The sequence below is a fragment of the Bison bison genome, unplaced genomic scaffold (genome assembly GCF_000754665.1).
Source record: "Bison bison bison isolate TAMUID 2011002044 unplaced genomic scaffold, Bison_UMD1.0 scf7180017864232, whole genome shotgun sequence".
NCBI classification, from domain to species: domain Eukaryota; kingdom Metazoa; phylum Chordata; class Mammalia; order Artiodactyla; family Bovidae; genus Bison; species Bison bison.
This window is the reverse complement of record NW_011494804.1, coordinates 614,601-620,505: the sequence shown is the minus strand read 5'-3', so window position 1 is coordinate 620,505 and position 5,905 is coordinate 614,601.

Here is a 5,905-nt window from a genome sequence, read left to right as displayed (position 1 = left end):
CAAAGGTCTGCCTGGTCAAGGCTATGGTTTTTCCAGTAGTCATGTATGGATGTGAGAGTTGGACTGTAAAGATAGCTAAGTGCTGAAGAATTGATGCTTTTGAACGGTGGTGTTGAAGAAGACTCTTGAGAGTCCCTTGGTTTGCAAAGAGATCCAACCAGTCCATCCTAAAGGAAATCAGTCCTGAATATTCATTGGAAGGACTGATGTTGAAGCTGAAACTCCAATACTTTGGCCACCTGATGTAAAGAGCTGACTCATTTGAAAAGACCCTGATGCTGGGAAAGATTGAAGGCAGAAGGAGAAGGGGATGACAGAGGATGAGATGGTTGGATGGCATCACCCACTCAATAGACATGGGTTTGGGTGGACTCTGGGAGTTGGTGATGGACAGGGAGGCCTGGTGTGCTGCGGTTCATAGGGTTGCAAAGAGTCGGACATGACTGAGCGACTGAACTGAACTGAATTGAACTGATAGGGACAGAAAGCAGATCACTGCTTTCCAAAGATGGGAACAGGGAGAAGGGAACTGAATGTAAAGCGGTATGACAGACTTTTTTGTGTTGATGAAAATATTCTATATCTTGAATGTGGTGGTGGTCACCAGACTTTATATAAGTTTTCAAGATTTACAAAACTACCTACCCTTGTAGGGCGGATTTTACTATGTTAACTTATATCTCAGCAAAATTTCCAGTGGTCATGTATAGATGTGAAAGTTGGACTGTGAAGAAAGCTGAGCACCGAAGAATTGATGCTTTTGAACTGTGGTGTTGGAGAAGACTCTCGAGAGTCCTTTGGACTGCAAGGAGATCCGACCAGTCCATTCTAAAGGAGATCAGTCCTGGGTATTTTCTGGAGGGACTGATGCTAAAGCTGAAACTCCAATACTTTGGCCACTTCATGCGAAGAGTTGACTCATTGGAAAAGACTCATTGGAAAAGTTAGTGCGAGGGATTGGGGGCAGGAGGAGAAGGGGACGACAGAGGATGAGATGGCTGGATGGCATCACCAACTCGATGGACATGAGTTTGGGTGAACTCCAGGAGCTAGTGATGGACAGGGAGGCCTGGGATGCTGCAATTCATGGGGTCACAAAGAGTCGGACACAACTGAGCGACTGAACTGAACTGAAATCAATGATAAGAGAAGGATATGGAGGAGAAATGATCCATTTTGTCTGAATTAGGCATGACAGTCTAACACTTACCACACTGCATGGTTTTGTTCAGAAATTACTCATGGTAAGTTATCTCGTCTGAGAACTCAATGATTGCAAATTGGTACTTGAGTGCAGCTATTCAAGTCATTCTAGATTTATTTCTTATCCTGTGAACTTCATAGGACTTTTATTATTAATGAGGTCAAAAGTCAGAGTATTAAGAAACACGAAGAAGTAAAAGCTTCTTTAAATTCAGGGAAGAGTTTGATCATGAGCCCCAAGGGCTGCCTCTTCTGGTCTTGGGGGAAGTGGTGTTGGAAGGAGAGGATGCAGAACCACAGAGTTGATAGGAAAATGAAACTTATTGTAATTTAAATTTGAGCATCAAATACCCGTGAGGTATCTACATGCAAATTTAATTGGGAAAGTCAGTTGTATCTACTAAAATCAAGACAAACATAACTTACTTTAAGAGCATGATTACTTTGAGGCTTTATAGGTAGACTGTGGAAATGCTAATGAATAAGTTTACAGATTTGAACCAAATTATATGTTTTGTGTTTTGAGGCTCAAGAGAATTGATTCAATCATACTAACAGATTGAAGAAGCAAACAGATATTGCGTGACAAGATGGCATGTATTAGAAAAGTAAGAACAGCTACATATTTTGTTTTTAAATTTTATTTTACTTTTGGTTTGATCAGTGAGAGAGTACATAAAAATTCTGGCAACACTGGCTTTGTAAATATGTCTTCGAAAGGGGGTTACTCACTCTTCAGTCTGACATCTGTCACTCCCCTAGAACACAAAAGGACTGTGCAGGTCTGGGCAGCTTGTTAGATTGCTGTCATTGTTTATTTTCACCAATATCCAAATGTGTGAATATAAGAAAGTTAATGTTTTAGAAAACAGTTTGTCTTTGTTCTTTTATAGTATGCATGCATTTTTATACCAATCTGTTTCAGAATGAAGCATATTTTATCCAGACATGGTAGGTTTCAAAGACTACAGTATTGATCAATGCACAAGTTTCATAATGTTGCATTAAGACCCTAACATGACACCAAAGAATCTGTAAAACATTTTTATCTTACACTATTTGCCACACTGGATATTTATTCTTATTAACATAAGAAAGTAGAATTCATCATATATTTTAAAGTAAGAATTATTTGTATTTTAATACAACACCCAATGTTTGATGGTACATAATTGAAATCACTTCTCTAGTAATTGAAATACTTAATTATACTGTTGATTCCACATGCAAGTATAATTATATTAAAGCCTATTTCTTTCCTTTTGGCTTTTGTTTGTAAAAATCACAGGTACTTGAGATAATGTTCAATTGCTTCAGTTATTAAATTCCACCAACTAAAAATTGTTCATTCAAAGCCATTTTAAATATAAAGAACTTTTAAAAGTTAGCCCTGAAGACGTAGTAAATTTTCAGGCATTTCCTCTCAACATTCAAATAGAAAATCTGTTCTCTGTTCACTTTTTAAATTAAAAATGAGAGAAGAAATGGAATTCAGACTCCAGTGAAAGCCTGCTTTCTGTGAAGAAAATGTATTGATTTTATCATGGTCTTATGAACATGTCAAGTGATAATTAGGTATTTTCTGAACAACTTTCACAGGGTGATTTTGCAGGATTGGGGATCATGAAGACTGTAATACTCTGAACAGTATCCAGAACTACTTCTAACACCTGCTTTTGAATCAGAAACAAACTAAAACCTGATAGACAGGAACATATAGATGAAAGTATATTTCACTAATTTTCAATATAGTTTTATTAATTCAATAGTAACATAATATTTTCATATTTCATTTGCATCTTTGATTAACTGCATGAATTGCTACACTGGAATAACACCCCCTTGACTGGTCTATCAAGTGATTTTCCAACTTGCTTACTTAGTCACACTTTATCCTGTATTTCTCCTCTCCCCTCATAGCAACCACACTCATAGAGGTCAGCCTGAACATCTTTTATTGTTAATTTAACACATCTGTGTTTAGCACACACTATGTTTTTATATTAATATCTTCAGTTTCCTAGAGAGTGTCACTTTTTCTCCCACTGGTAAAACAAAAAATCTTTTATTTGCAGGGATTATGATGAAGATCCAATGAGGAAATTTTAGTAACCTTGTTCCACTCACTTTAAAGGCTTTAAAAACTTGAGATATTATAACTCAGTTACTGCTCAAACAGAAAGCAACCTAGTCATGGATCCTGAATCAATTCAGTTTAGTTCAGTCGCTCAGTTGTATCTGACTCTTTGCGACCCATGGACTGCAGCACACCAGGCATCCTTGTCGACCACCAACTTCTGGAGTTTACCCAAACTCATGTGCATCAAGTTGATGATGCCATCCAACCATCTCATCCTCTGTCATCTCTTCTCCTCCCGCCTTCAATCTTTTTCACCATCAGGGTCTTTTCCAGGGAGTCAGTTCTTCACATCAGGGGGCAAAAGTATTGGAGTTTTAGCTTCAGCATCAGTCCTTCTAGTGAATATTCAGGACTGATTTACTTTAGGTCCCTGAATACATGTAAACTTTTTCTAGTTCCCAGAAGAAATTGATTCAGAATGCTCTCAGGAGGACTGCTTTGCTTGGATTTGTAATTTCAAATCCCATGTGTGTTACTTCCTTGATGTTGTAGACTGAACAGTCCATGAGCTCAGGAACACATGCTGTGCCTATAGATTACATCTAGACCACAAACAGGCCTGATAAGATTGCTCTTAGCCTCTTCCCCCCTGTATATCACCCTATTCACAGTTAGCCTATTAAAGGAGGGGGGAGGAATCCTCATGTTACGTTCGCTCACTCACATCTAAGGAGGAAAGATCCAACAAAGATGGAGGTAGCTTTTAAACACTCTGTTCTTTCCAGTAAAAATATTTGTTTCACTTTTGAACTGGAAATAGAACTATCATATTGTCAGGTAGAAGTTTGGAAGACTGTCCAATACAAGGTTAAAAAATGCTTCTTATAAGTTTATATCTCTCTCAGGCCACTCTCTTCCACTCCATTCTCATTTAGAAACATTGACATATAAAATAGTATCATCCAGGAAGGATTCATGATGAACCTCCTTGAAAACCCTACATTCTTCAGCATAACATGTTCGAGATAAAAACGTGCTCAACAAACATTACAAAAATCAGATATTTTTTCCAACTTTGTTTTTAAAAAAGATACTATTGATGAAAATCTGAACATTTCTCCTAATTTGTAGTCACAAATCATGTAGTACAACTGGTTAGTATGCAGGCCCAAAGGAAGAAAAGCTTCAAAGAAATTAGATATCAAAGAAAATATAGTTTATAATTTATGACTGCAGAGAACAAGCGTTGTGCAATGTTTAAGACCTAAGGCTCCAGAGTCCACATACTTAGTTTTAAATCCCAGTTCCATCATCAGCCAGCCATCTGATAATAGACTACTTTATTAGCCTCCCCAAATCTCAGTTTCCTCATCTGTCAAATGGAATGTTGCTAGTTCTTGCTGTCATAGAAAAGTTAAATGAAAAGATGAATGTAAAGAACGCAGAACAAGACTTGACTCAAAAAGTTGTTAGTTTCCTTTCAGTTAGTGGTTATGGAACTAGAATTATATTTTAGCCTTTTAGCAATGTGCATGTTTTCAGAAGTATATGTTATTCTAAAATTAATCGTAGAGGATATTTCTAATGGGCTTCCCTGGTGGCCCAGCGGTAAAGAATCTACTTGCAATACAGGAGGTGCAAGAGACGCAGGTTCAGTCTCGGGGTCATATGCATGTTGAATGTTCTAGGTAGTAAGCCAGTGAATTACATGGAATGAATTATTTTTGATAAGTAAGCACATACAATAAGAAAAATTAAAACTAAAAAAAGATGGCTTTGTTATCATTAATCATCTTGATAGGAAATATCTCTCCTAAAAGCTGATATGATACACAAACACATAAGTATTTCTATATAATATATATATATTAGTTTTGAGTGAATCAATGACTAACTAATGCCAAACTCTTAAATGGATTGAGAAATAATAAAACATGTTAAAGTCATCAATCCATGAAAAAAAATTTATCATCATTTAAGGGAGAAAAGATAGTAATTTTTGATTTTCCCTACTGATAATCAACTCTGCTGCAAAATCCATTTGATTAGAATGAATGCATCACCTCTCAGACAGATGTAAGTGGCTATCAACACAAGAGAGTAATTAAGAGCAAGCTCTTGAAATAAAATTCCTGGATCTAAATCTTGGTTCTGCTTTTAGCTTTGGAAACTTTAGCCTCTGTTTCCACATCTGTTAACTGGGGAAAAAAGTAATACTCATCTCATAGGGTTTTTTGAAGGATTAAATAGACAATATTTGTTCTGGGCTTAGGACAGCATCTGCCATATAATATATGCCAAAATATTAACTTAGCTGACTTGTCACCCTGAGGTTTATCTTTCACTTTGGCTGAGTTTCATCAGTAATTGAAAGAGTGGTTCTGACTTCTACTAGGCTAGATTAAATAAAGATCCAGGTTTTGTCAATAGTGTGCTTAATTAAGCAGACCAGATAAGAGTATCAATAAGCACTTGAGAGAGGCCTTGATATGGATGAAGTTAAAGAGAGCTGATACGGAATGTAGGTAAATGACTAAGCAAGTGCTGGACTCTTTCAGATTATCTCTGGATGCATGGCTACTGTCTCATCAAACTCTGATGTATTCAAGTAATGATATCTTA